This window comes from Chiroxiphia lanceolata, chromosome 2, assembly GCF_009829145.1.
Source record: "Chiroxiphia lanceolata isolate bChiLan1 chromosome 2, bChiLan1.pri, whole genome shotgun sequence".
In the NCBI taxonomy this organism is placed as follows: domain Eukaryota; kingdom Metazoa; phylum Chordata; class Aves; order Passeriformes; family Pipridae; genus Chiroxiphia; species Chiroxiphia lanceolata.
In genome coordinates this window covers 29,021,344-29,035,547 of record NC_045638.1, presented here as the reverse complement: position 1 = coordinate 29,035,547, position 14,204 = coordinate 29,021,344, and the positions used below count along the sequence as shown (strand labels likewise).

Sequence of the window (14,204 nt, the reverse complement as noted above, 5' to 3'; positions counted from 1 at the left end):
ATATAAAGCTCAGGACAGCCAAAATTCTATATGAGTTGTTGACAAATTTACAAAGGACTAGTTAGTGCATCATTATCATCATCATCATCATCATGAATTTTCTTTCTTTTAGAGTCAACTATTGCACAGTGACAATAATAATAGAAATTTATTTCCATCTTAGTTGCAGTTCTTACCTCAGCTCTGGTTTAAAAATGTGTATAAAGAAGAAAAAAGGGCCTTGATGGCAATTAGATTTAGGCTATTTGAGTAAGTTTGTTTCCAATGCTTCTAAATAAATTAAATATTCTGAATGTGTTAATTATTTTTTCAATTTCCATGATATTTTCACTTCTCTGTCTGTCCACTGACAGCTACTGCAGCAACTCTGACAGAAATTTTTTGATATGACCTGTACACATAGAAGACAAGAGTATTCCACAATTACAAGTTAAAATATATACTGGCTTCAGCTGAAATGGTTTAGTTTAACTGTTGCAGGTCATGGGTTGACTTCAGGAAAATAATTTTTTTCTGATTTAATCTAATATCTCTGACTCCTTGAAAGCAGAGGAGCCTCTGCCAATTTAAAACCCAATGATCTATGGGCTCACTATAGGACTTAACTCTCAGCAGCCACATTGAGACTGCGTGGAGCTGTGAATGGAATGAGGGAGAGTTACCAGGCAGCACCTTCCTTCATCCCATGATGAGATATATGGACTCCATCAAATACTACTAGGGAAGGTAAAGGGAACCTGTGACCTCTTATCCTTCTTCAGGAGTTCCAAAGCTGCTCACTCCACATTTTATCTCACAAGTAAATATTCATCAGTGATTGGCAGCATACCACCCCCCACCAATTTCCCACAAGAATCAAATCCAATGGAGATGGGTGGGTGGGAGAAACCCAAATTTTCTTAATTGTCAGGGATATGGGAAGGAAAGGGCAGGGGCTTTTTTCACTGGCAAATGTATTATGTCACCCACTTCTTTATTTATATATATGTATATAATTTTATTTTTACTTCATTGCTTCTCTGATTAACCCAGCACAGATCAGGCATCTTCAAGGCTTCAGAGGAGACAATTCAATAAAAACAGGGGGCAGTGTTTCCAATAGTGTGTTAAATTTAAGGGTGGAAGTGCAAGTACCATTCGGTACAATCCTGTGAATTAGAAACACATCATATAGTTCATATTTTCCTCATGTATATAGCACTTATGTAGCATATATTGCTTGTTCTTCAGTGGTATGTGTGTTTAGCAGCTTTAATTCTATATGTAGGATGCTGTACCTCACATATGGGAAAAAAAGATGGAAAAAGTATAATTTTCATAGCAGGACTTCTCAATGATTTTACTAACCATTCATAAGTCTCATTTCAGCAACTGAGTTGATGCCGGAATAACTATCATTTCAGCTCTTATCTTCTTTTCTGGCTGAAAAGAGCGAACAAAGGAAAATAGTGGAAAGGGACAGCTAGAAGCGGAATATTACTATTTCCGCCAGTTTGAGACACGGAGAAATATAATGTCTCTGAGACAGCAGGGGAGGTGGAAATCTACACTTATAAAGTGGCTAAGCTACTGACTGATTCTTCACGCCACCAGTTTATCCTGGAAACTGTTAATTTACTTTATCGGAATTCAACTAATCCCTTTCTGATACTCGAACCTGTGTAACACAAGCTTTGTTTGAATATGAGAGTACGCATTTAGGAGAACTGCTATTTTTGGCACTACTACTTAGGAGAAAAGACAACGCAGAAAGAATCGTGCCTTGCAGAATGTACCACCTAAGGAGTCTTTCTGCTGTGCCTTTTGCAACTGGACTTGTCTATCTTGTATTGGCCTTTTTAGCCACCAACGCGCTTGTAACAAACGTGGGTAGAGCCCTTCCCAAATCTTCGTTCGCAAAGCCCAGCCATGATGATGACTTAGGAAATAGTATAGACTTGTGCAGGGGTTGCATTTTAGTTCATTAAACCTAAAATAACAGCCAGGCAATATTAAATCTTCCTGAAATTTCATTCTCATAAGATGTTCACAGATATATCGTTTTCCCCAAGTGTATGAGGAATATGCAATGGATAAAAAGGTATTTTCAACATTTTTCTTTCTCAATTCAGACTCCTGGTCACAAAGCTTTTTGCGATATTTTGATCTTCTTTTCTCCCCCTAGGTAACTTGATCCTCAAGTAGAAATACTCAGCAAGCAAGAAATATCAGGGTTTTACAGATTCTGATGGAGGAATTACGGACATCCTTGGACAATCCATTAAAACCACCACTGTCACGGCAGATAGTGAAAGTCTTTCTGCTTTGGGATGATGCAAGACTTATTTGATTTTTGGGAGGATGTTTAGCCTGAATCAATGTGAAAAGATTAGTGTTTTAGAAACTCCAATCTGATCTGGAAAAAAAGTGTTTCCATGTTTTCTTTCTTAATATGTCTGAATAGTTTTCACATACAGTGTTAAAAGATTTTCTTCAGTAATTTAAATGCTATGGTTCAGTATCTTTGAAGATCTTCTGATTATGTATGGGAAAAGTTATCTTTAGAAGGATAATGTAATGCTATGTTATAACACAGATGATACAGACTCATACCCAAGTGTGTTTCTGTAATAGAGTGATATGGGATGGAGCTGAAAGCATTTTAGACCATTATGGTCAGTTTGGACAAAGATTTCATTCAGTCTTCAAATTTAGTCTGGACCTTCTATGGAGCTAGCCCTAGTTTCATTCAGAGAAATCTATCCCCCAAAAAAGGTGTCCCAAGGTGAATGTGGCAGTGAGACACTGGTCAATATGTGGTCTGGCAGTGTCATTGTAGTTGCTTCTATGCCCCTTTCTCTGTGGACAAGTGAAATGTGGAGAGGGTTTGCAACAGATGACCCAGGCAGCTGTGTCCCTGCTGCTTTCCCCTCTCCCAGCTGAGCAGACAAAGAGCTGTTGACACTGACGAGCAGAGGAACATGATCACAGAGACGAAGAGTAGTGGTGCTTCAAAGGAGCAGACAACACACCCAAGGAAGCCTCAAGGAGCAATGCAGGGTTTAAAGGAACCGATATCTGCTAAGGAAAATTCTTCTTGTTAATAGTTAGGTTTTCAACAGCTTGGAAAGCTGAGGCAACTTGTTACAGGACTGACAGGTCCTTCACTGGACAAGAGGCACCATCAGAAGATCCATCCCACGTCCTCATGGATTAAAGAAAAGCCATAAAATCCATTGCAGGATAAAGGCAGCCCATCAAAAAATTCCCCAAGCAGTAGCTGTAAGGCAGCCACCCTGAACAGCCCTCACCAGGCTGCTGACTGAGCGAAGAAGAAATAAGGAAGAGCTGTAACAAAGAGAGTGGAAGACAACAATTTCCCCCCCTACTTTCTCTACCATTCTTTCTCCTTCTTTCCCTCACAGAGGAACAGATGGTGCCTCTACTTTTAAGGAAAGTAGAGTGAAGCATTTGGATCTTTGCCATCTGCACAATTCTTTGGATTCTAAGTGTTCTTTAAACCCCTCAGCTCCATAGTATGTTCATCTGTAACCAGGGACAGGGACTTTGGTGGCATGTCTTTGGAAGCACTTTGGAACAGAGAGAGACAACCTCCAACAAGAGGCAAGCAGTCTTTAGGAATGATGACTAAATGATGATAATGGGGAGACCTATGCCGAGAAGCTGTTGCTTCTTCCCTTTCCTCTGAATTCAACTTAACTGTTATGTGGGGCCTGAATATGACAGATAAGCAGAGTATTTTGGGTTTCCTACCCATTCAGATGGAACCTGGGATGTCAAATTGCTACAGAGGCTGCACTAATTGCTGTTCTTCTGAATTGGCAAATACTAACTCTTAATTTCAGATTTATTAATTTCAGTAAACTCATGATTTATCATTCCTTGTTCCAGACACATGAAACAAACACACTGTGATTGTTCAAAACAACTAATCACTCTGTGTTTCTCATAGGATGAGAGACTTGTTATTCTATACCAAATAGCTTATATTCCCAGTGGTGTTCCCAGCAGAACCCTTCAGTGTTTTAGGTGAAATCCCCTTTCCATAATCCTCCCCCTCCCACTGCCCCACTGCTTGTGGCTTCTCCAAAATGTTACTTCTGTATGAATAATTTCCTTCTGCTCACCTGAGCGCTTTTTCTGTCTCAATTCCTGATATCTATTATGACCCTCTTGAAATAGCCAACAGCAACATTTGAAATTGCCATTCCACTTTATGAGGCAGCCACTTTATGGGAGCTTCTGAGAAAAGATAGGTTTGAGAAAGTGAACAGTTGGCAGACACCTCAAGAACCTACCTAAGTAACTTCCGAGACAGAAGTGACAATGTCTAACTCATCCCTGGCAAATCTTTGTCTGATTTGCCTGTAAGGATTAACATTAGGGCTCCACAACTTTCAAAGTCGAATGAGCATAAGTTTTTTTGCTCAAACAGGGATGTAAAACGAAGGAGGGAGAGAAAGAGGGGATGAAGGAGGTTGGTTCAGAGTAAAGTTTTCATACCTGTAAAGTGTTCATGCCTGTAAAGGATTAATAGTGCCAGGAACAACCTGTAATTTGTAGTTATTCAGATCACACCATGGCAATATGAGAATCATTGAACAGAAGGGCTCCTCCAATTTGTTATGCTGCTCTTGGGGACTCAGAAATGTCTTGGGAAGAATGTGAGAAGAGAATGTAATGATATTTCTTCACAATATTGTGCCAGCCTACAAGAACTTTTGGGTTGGGGATTTCTCAACCTGGAGGCAGTATTCATACTGAATATCACTTTCACGAAGTGATATCACTTGCACAGTTCCCTCCTGATTCCCTGTAAGGAAATTCACAGATTCCTGCTACAGGTAGCCCTATTCTGTGTTGTTGAAAAACCATCTTCCTTGTGTTAATTTCAAGCATATTACCCACTAGTTTTGTCTGAGGCCTCCTAGGTCTTACCTTTGGAGAGATAATGAGCAACTGATCTTTATTCATGTGCTACAGGCTGTTAATGTCTTTGTCTATTTTTATCATAACTCCCCTCAGCCATCTCTCTCCTAGGCTGAAGAGTACCAGTCTACCTATTCAGTCTGTGTGAAAGCTATTCTCTGTGTTTCATCATTCCTCCTCAAACTTTTTCCAATATGACTATTTACTTTTTTAGATTATATGACCTAAACTTTAACATTCAGTTTGCTTTTTGGCTGCTTTTGACCAGTTTGCATTTGTTTGGGGTTTTTTTGTAGACCTATATAACCTCTAAATTTTACACCCAGGTAGACATCTCAGAACCATTACTTTATAGCTAAAGTTAGATTTCCCCCCACATTCACTGTTTTATGGTTATCTACATTCAGTTTAAGATGCTGTTCCAGTGCCCACTCATCCTGTCGCCTAAGATCCTTTTTTTCCTCAGTCTTAGAAGAATTTCCACTAATTATCTTCTATTAATCTTTTTACTGTAAAATCTGCCTGTTTATCTTTCAATTGATTTTATGTAATACATGCAAATATTTTCCCTCTTACCATGTTACTGAGTAAATGTTTTTAAGGGTGTATGGTGAGGGCCCTTATTGAGTACATGGAAAAGGACAAATAAGAAGATGCTGTCAACCAAAGGTCTCCTGTATCTCCATGCTGCTTATTGTCTTAGAGAAACACGATGGATTTGCAGAGCGTGATTTCTCTTTACCTAGCTGTATTGAATTTCTCCAATGTATCATATTTACACATCCGCTCTATCCTGCACAGTGATTTCTACTAAATTTATCTGTCTTACCAGGCTCTATTTCTCCTGGTTTCTCTTGGAACCATTTAAAAAGGCTGACACTGTATTGGATACATTCAGGTGCTCAGTTTTGAGTCTGTTTTAAATAAAAGGCCATGCACTGTTATTATTTCAGCTAATCCATCCTTCAGTCCCTTTAGATCTGTTGGGTGAGCACCATCTGGTTCTAACATTTTCTTCCTATTCATTTTTTTAATTTGTTCCATACCTCTTCTACAGATGCTTCAGCTTGAAATAGATCCTCTGATGATCCCCATAAGGAAGCATTCCACTGAAGGAAGCTTTCCAAGTTCCTCACAGTGAACACAGGAACAAAAAAAAAAGAGCACTTAGCCTTTTCTGTTGCAGCTATCTCTTCCTCAAGGACTGGTTATCTGTTGGCCCTATCATTCCTCAAACTCTTCAACTTGCCTAGCATTCAAAAACATACAGATAGTTGCAAATCACTTCCTAGATCACTTCAGACTCATAATATTTTGATGTAAGTAGAAACAGTCCCCCTCTCCAATCTGAATACGACTGGGGACATCCGATTTTGCAGAAAGATCCTTCTGTATGGCAACAATTATTTTTCTTCTCAACTACTGTTTGTATATACTACAGATAAACTGAGAGGGTCTGAGACGTAGGCTCAGACATATATTATGACTGAATATATGAGCTTAGATTGCGCACTCCGAAGCAGAGTCCTTGCTGTTGATCCTCTTTGGCCTGTGCTTACTTTGAACCCTATAACTGCTCATGCCCTTTAAATAATAGGATTAAAGTAATCATTTGGTTGCTGATGTGAATTTCATATCTAACAATTCCCATAGAGCTGAAAAAATATACCATCCATTGTCAGTCTGATAGACTTATGGATTTTGTTTGTCCCTGCCAAGTTTATATCCACATGGCTGTCTAGTGGAGTTGCTGTCTTAATGTGAATGAAATTCAAATGTTTTGAGTAAAAAATGGCTTGTCTTGGATATAATGTGTCTAATGCTGGAAGATAAGTAATTTTTCTGAATCGTTAGAGAGGAGTCAGAACCACATTATGAAGCAGTGCTAGTCCTTTTGTTTATCCCTAATGTTTAACCATAAAGTCTAGTGAGTCCTTGATGGGTTGCTATAATGCAAATGCTTTAAATGGCTGAGCAGTGTCCATTTGGCTGGCTGATCCCTGAAGGGCCTGCCCACAGTGATGCTGACTCTTCCTTATATCCAGAAGGATGTCCAGGAATCCAGACCCCTCATTTGCAACGGGGGGTTTCTAGGACTTGGATGTCCAGAAAAAAATGTGCGGAAGGGGCTGGCTTGTCTGGCAGCAGACACAGCACTGGTTGGCAGCAGGAACTTAACTTGCAGGGGAGGGCAGAGGAAGACGTGAGGAAGGCAGACTGGTCTGCTTGGCTGCCTACAGCACTTCTACAGGCATGCTCACTCTGCTTCTCCTGATGGCTTTCTGTGTGAGTATGCCTCGGACCCAGAGCTGTCTGCCATTTCCTTTAGTAAGCTGCATATCCACCCTACCTTTGCATTAGTAAACACGGGGAAAAGGCAGAAAGGAGGCATGGCTGTAGGTACTTGAGCAGGTATCCAAGATAAGATTCTGGTCACAAATCATAGAACATAGAATCACAGAATGTTTTGGGTTGGAAAGGACCTAAAAGATCATCTTGTTCCAAGCCCTCAGCCATGGGCGGGACCACCTTCCACTAGACCAAGTTGCTCAGAGCCCCATCCAACTTGGCCTTGAACACTCTCAGTGAGGTTATCCACAACTGGGCAACCTGTTCCTGTATCTCATCCCCCTCATAGTAAAGAATTTCTTCCTAACATGTAATCTAAACCACTCTCAGTTTGAAGCAATTCTGCCCTGTCCTGTCACTACATGCCCTTGCAAAAAGTTCCTCTCCATATTTCTTGTAGGCTCCCTTCGGGTACTGGAAGGCCACAATTAAGTCACCCCAAAACCTTCTTTTCTCCAGGCTTAACAATTCCAATTCTCTCAGCCTTTCCTCACAGCAGAGGTGCTCCAGCCCTCTAATCATCTTGGTGGCACTCCACTGGGCTCGCTCCAACAGATCCATGTATTTCCTGTGCTGGGGCCCCCAGAGCTGGCTGCAGTGCTCCAGGTGGTGTCTCACCAGAGCAGAGAAGAGGGACAGAATCATCTCCCTCGACCTGCTGGTTACACTGCTTTTGATGCAGCCCAGGACGTGATCAATTTTCTGGGCTGCAAGCCCACATTACCAGGTCATGTCCCACCTCTCACACACCAGCACCCCAAAGTCCTTCTCAGCAGGGCTGCTCTTGATCTGTTCATCCCTAGCCTGTATTGATACTGGCAGATGCATCCAGGTGCAGTACCTTGTACTTGGTCTTGTTAAAGCTCCTGAAATTCCCATTGGCCCTCTTCTTCTTGAATTTGCCCAGGTCCCTATGGATGGCATCCTGTCCTTCAGGTGTGTGTCAACCTCACCACTCAGCTTGGTGTCACCTGCAAACTTCCAGGCATGATAATCTGGATGTCCCCATGCCCTTCATGTGCAAGGTCCACATCAACTCAGCTTCTCTCATTCAACAAATTAGGGAACCATTGCCAAAAGCAGTCAACTACAAGGAGTGGCAGACTCCACTAAGAAGTAATGATACAAGAAGTAATGATAACGAGGGGAGAAAAGCCTAGGACAAAGCAAAGACCATGCATGGCCACAGGTGATGCCCAACATACAAGCTGGGTGCTCCTGCTCATAGCGGTAGGAGTGGGTGGCCCAGACACACCACCCCTGTGTGTTCGTCTTGCCACTGGAAACAAAGTGAGAGCTGCTGAGAAGAAAAGGTGGATGAACAAACTGCCCTTGCACACTGCAAACTTCTTGTGCCAATGTCAGGGTGATCTTCTCAGGGTGACCCCATCACCCATTCCTCTGGTCCCTTTGACTTCCCCAATTGCATCTAATACCTGCAGTTTGTGCTAGCCAAAACACTACAGAAGGTGGTCCAAAGTGAACAAACTCTTTCACACCCTTTCATTTTGAGATGGCAAAGTCATTTCTGCATACTGTCACTCTCTGTTACAGCCCCACCAAGTGAGGAAAAATTCGTCACAAAATATTTCCACTTCCTATAGGGGTAGTTGTTTCCACCAGAAACACTTTCCATTCGTCTGATTTGCTTTGTCTGTGTTCTGAGTCCCGGGTTGGACCTGAAAGCAGACTTTCAAGAATCTCTATAGCACCAGAGTAGCCTTGGTTCATCTCATGAATCTCCAGACAACACCCCAAAACACATCAATATACAGGAATATTGATACAAGAAGTAATAATTACCAAGGAGAAAGATGAGAAGTAAGCATGACCTGGTTCTTATTATAGAGAGTCTACATCACTAAGCATCATGGTTCATAAAAGTAGAAAGGAGAGTTTGCTGGTCAACAAATCTGTTCCTTAATCAATAAAATGCTTTGTGTAACCTTTGCAAATAACCTGGCAGCCATCTCACCTTATTTTAACTGACCAAATATTAGCTGACCCAAACAAGCCACCCACGATCCTGCTACAGTGGATGGAGAGAGGTGTTTGTGAAGAGTGATTTGTGAGACACCTGTTGCAGATAACATGAATTACCCCATAAGTGTGCTTTTCTTTTCCCCACTGAATTTAGAGGGAATCCAGCTGTCTAATTCAGATGAATACCTGACTTTGGACAGCTAAATCATGGCATGTATGTCCAGGTAGAATTCCATACCTGAATTCAGCCACTGTAGTCCTTGATGTTTAATTGAGTAGAACTGGACACAACATCACTTATGCTGGCTAGAGGGTCTTCAAGGCACATGAAAGGAAGAAAGGGGAGAGTGTCTCTCCAAGACTTATTCCTTGGAGTCCTGGGTCACTGCAGTCCTGAGTTTGGTCTCTGTCTGCCAATCTGAAACACACTTCAGCACCTGAGTCTGCCCTCAGATCTGGCCCTTACTTCTCCTTTCTGAATTAGGAAAATGTGCTATTTTTTCTGTCCTAAAAAGATGTTAAGATGTTGAGAGAAGAAATACTTAATGTGAAATGCAGGTCATACAAGTGCATAACACACAATGTGTTTAACCTGTGCTCACACAAATTCCTGGGTCAAGGCTCACACAGTGTAGTTGTACAGCAGAGTTTATTCTAAGATCTTTGTTTTTTCTGTTGTTCTGCACCAAAAGTGCCATGTTGTATCTCTCTCTTCATATTAGAATTAGTGTTCTAAGCCTTGAGTGTCCTGCTACCTTCTACACCCAACACTGGAGGCTGTGGAATGTGTTGCAATGGAAATCATGCATAGGAAATTAGGTTACCCAGCATTTAAAATATGGGCTGAGTAACTGAATAATGGGTTTCTGTGTAGTGGCATCTGTGGATTGCAGGTATTTCTGGTTTCATGTGGTAATCTCTGTGAGTGCTGGGCTTTGCTTCCGGAGCCACAGACTACTAGAAAGGAGCACTAGTCAATGCTGTCTATTTCCCTCCATGCAAATTTCTAGGGAGGCTTTGGTGAAAATCTATTAAGCTTGACAGGGAATATGGTGATCTGGAAGCCCACTAGCTTTGTTTATGAAATGTATGAAACAACTTCTGTCCCCATATAAGAGCCCATTCTATTCTCATGATAAAGTGGTTTCATAGTATACTTATTTTCTTTTTTTAAAGGAAAGTTTTCCTCTAATTTGTTGTGGTATGGAAGTTCCACAGACATAGCAGAAAAAAAAATACAAAAGAGAACCTGTAAAACTGGCTTTGTAAAAAAAAAAAATTACTGAAAATATGAAGTGAGACTGAGGGAAAATATTTTTTCTTCCATCTCTTTCAGTTTCACTGCTTCTTGGTGGTATGTCTTAACAGTAGCCGGTAAATCAACCTGCAGCAGAAACATTTTGAGTTTTATGAAGTCAATGGATCCCTTTGAAATGTTTGTGGTAGTCTTCCTTCCATGTTTGTCAGAGGGAGTTGAGCAAAATCAGGCAAAATTGCTCCAACAGCTTTTAGAAAAACTAGGATTTTGTGTAATATGACCTATGCTTCTCAAAGCTAATCAGTGTTAGATGATGAACATTGTTGAAACAGCCTGAGATTTATCAGCATGAAACTGTACACTGTGACATAATGCTGAAGATAAAATATTGCAGTCAATAATCATTCATCTCACTGAAAAACAATTGTGTCAGAGTGTCTGTGCTTTGGTTAGACAATACAGAGCTACAAAAAAAAGGAAAAATGGTAAGAAAAAATGTTAAACCACACATTGGTGGTGCAAATCTACACAAGTAGATTAGAAGGAAAAGAAATAGATCTGAGTTTTGCTAAAATTAGTGGATGTTTCTGGGAAAACTCCTATTGATAGCTGTGGGGCCAGGATTTCACCCCCTAGTTAGTATTCACATTCACTTTCTTCTCTGGTTTTCTTCCTTATAAAATAGCCTTTTACATTTTCTGTATTACAGAAGCATTTGAATGAGTCTGCCCCCTCCCAGCCTCTTGCCAGCTGCAGTCAAAGGTCTGCCTTGTTCTGATGGCTTGCTGTTTGGAAGGGAAAAAGTAAAGTTATTCATCCATTAATCATATTTTCAAATGCTAGGTATTATTGTTGGAAAGACTGCCTTTAGAATGAGTTCACTTTGTAAATAGCCTTTGGATCTTTTTGTTTAATTTCACTTTTTAATTCAAATCCAGTGAAAAATCACTTCATTATTTTTTATATTCCTGCATTTTATTCGAGCTAAAGACCTCTGGTCAACACAGGTTTTTTTAAAAAACCTAATGTTTAGCAGTACATGATTGGAATGCTGCTTCTGCTTCTTGTTTTTAAAAGGAAACACTGTCAATACACCAGTGGCATTACTTTTACACTAAGTGTCCAAGCAGAATGATTTTCTTATTTTCATTGTTTTAGCCTGAGGCTTGGATGATAGACAAAGAATTTGAGGACATGAGAAAATTTCTGGCATGGGAGAAGTGAGACTACTCTATAAAAAATATTAGTTTTGCACACAATTTCTTTATTGCACAACTTACTGTGGAGGCACATCAGCTTAGCTTAGCAGAAAGGTCTTGGATAAACAGACCAAGTGGAGCAAAGCACCAGTGAAGGCAGCTGCCATCTCCCACTGGGATCCCTCTAGAACTCTGCACTCTCTGGTGGGACACGCTACCTGTGGGATAACTTATGAAACTCATCTTACCAGTGCTGTGGAGCAGAAGGTTGGAGCTCTGTGCACATCTGAGCAGACCATGGTCTAGCTGCAAGACTGTTACTGCTGAAGAACAGGGAGACATGTGGAGATGCTGGCTGCAGTGTCTCAAGACATTAAGCCTGCCGAGGCATCGATGCGGGGACAGTAAGCCTCAACATAAGATAGGCACATGTGCAGACAATTTGGTATTTTACATTCCTCTTTTTTTCCACTTACATGCTGTTCTTGACATGAAAGGTGGAACAAACTTGTTCCTAAATATGTTGCTTCAGCTTTATCTACACGGACTGTCACAGCCCCCACCAGCATAAGCGTGGAGAGCTCAGACAGACACGTTAATTGAGGGCATCCACCATGGCAGTGGGTCCCCATCGTAGGTAAGGTTGGATACATGGGAGCACCCCCAGAGGCATAGCTGCAATCATAAATCAAATAGGACACCAAGATGCTGCCAGGCACTGAGACTCAGTCAGCCATGCTGGTCAGTTGCCCAGACACTGTATGGGGCTCTCCCACCTGGGCACGGCTTAAGAGCAAATCCTATCCCTAGGATATGTTTTGGATGTGGCCACTCAATTTCAGAGGCTATGAGTGTGTAATGGCCTGGGCACAGCTCAGGGCTGCCTCTCCTGCAGGAGCACTATCAGGTGTATGGCACATGTTGCCTTGGCAGAGCCCAGGAGGCAGCCCTGGGACCAGACCCAACTTCTCCACGTCCACTGGCCCAATAGCACCTGATGTAAACACTCACCACTCATCTAAAGTCAGTGGATCTCCAGCAGCTTTAGACCAACTAACGATCTACACTTCTGTCTTTGAAATCCTTACTTAGGGTCTGAGCTCAGTCTCAAACTGAATTGGGCTGTCCTTTGGGCTTTGTGTCAGATCTAGGGAGTCATGCTCCCCAGGTACTTGGGTACCAGGGACAAAAGATCCTGTCCAAGCCTGTATAGGGCTCAGCATTTTAGAAAATGCTGTCTTTCATTTAATTACCTAAATAATGGAATAGTAAACAAACTTTGGTATAAAGTGTGATAGCTTTAGCTTTGGGACTAAAAGTTAATTGATACTTCTTACCTTTGTGTTACACTTAGTGATCCTTGGATTTGAAAACTTTTGGTTATAAGAATGTTTATAATAAAAATGTGTAAATGCATCTAAACAAGTGTACACACATGCACAACCTTATTTTCCCTAAGAGCTCTTCTTTTACTGGCTTCATTTGAAAATTAATGCTCTCATGAGATTAAAAGTAATTTAAGGTAACAATAGCCTGATAATTGGCATTTGGCAGTTATTAGTAATGCTATTTTACAGGCTAGTTTTGAAGAATTCCTGCTTTGCAGGAATTGTAACACCCAGTTATGATTCAGTGCTTTGCTTTCTTTTCCCTTTTCACACAGCTGCTGTAATCAATACCCAGTACTTGTTTAAAACATGAAATCAGCGAGCATCGCTTATAATTTTCCTTTCTTTCTTTTATGACCATTAGGAAATCATGTGAAAGAGGTGAAAAAGTAAAATATTCCTTCTGTCCTCTTTTTTTTTCCCCACTATCTCTTCATTTTCCAAAAATTCAACATAAAGCAGAAAATACTGATAGAGGGGAAAACCCCAAAAAAACTAAAGAAAAGCTTTCTGCCTGAAGTCATTCAGTTTGCTATTCAAACCAGGGAAGAGTCTCTAGGTAGACATGGTTGTGTTCCTTGAGAGCATGAAAACATGACAATGTATTATTAGTGAAGAAACTGAAGAGCAGCTATTAGTTAGCACCTGGTTTCCAAAAGCTGACTAGAAATACAAAGAGGGATGTTCTGTGTGTGTCCTGGAATAAATATCTTAAAATACACTCTTCCCCTGAAAAAGCAGCACTCCCCTCAAGATGTCTATAAAAAGTTCTGAGAAATTGCAAATGGCAGGTGAAAAGGAGAAAAGGGCTCAAAGAACAATGAAAACAAAAATAAGGCGCTGTCTTACCTTGCTGCAGCTCAGTGCTGCCTCTGCTCATGAGTCTGCAAACAAGAGAGGACAGGGACAGACTCGACGATTTATTGGATTGCCCAAACTACATGTTTCGTAATGAGACAGTTGGGCATTCGTGCTTCGGGTGAGCTATAAATATAATATCTCCAAAACACCAGCCATTGGCAGGAGATAAGGACTGCAGCATCTCTGTGTTGCCAGCCTTTTAAGGCATCACGGCTAGGGCAGCACGAGGCCCCCAAA

General features: G+C 41.1%; 1 protein-coding gene across 5 annotated transcripts in view; it reads right to left on the bottom strand.

Annotated features, from left to right (window-relative positions):
* The window catches only part of FHL2 (four and a half LIM domains 2), a 60,234-nt gene that overhangs the window by 28,397 nt on the left and 17,633 nt on the right, over positions 1 to 14,204 (bottom strand). The window contains exon 1 of one of the 5 annotated variants that reach the window (XM_032680920.1): positions 13,956 to 13,990. The exons of 3 other annotated variants lie outside the window; for them this stretch is intronic. The gene's annotated coding sequence lies outside the window, so the exon portion shown is untranslated. Of the gene's footprint in view, positions 1 to 11,966; positions 11,988 to 13,955; positions 13,991 to 14,204 lie in introns of those variants that run through there. One more of the 5 variants, XM_032680913.1, reaches the window with a different exon arrangement.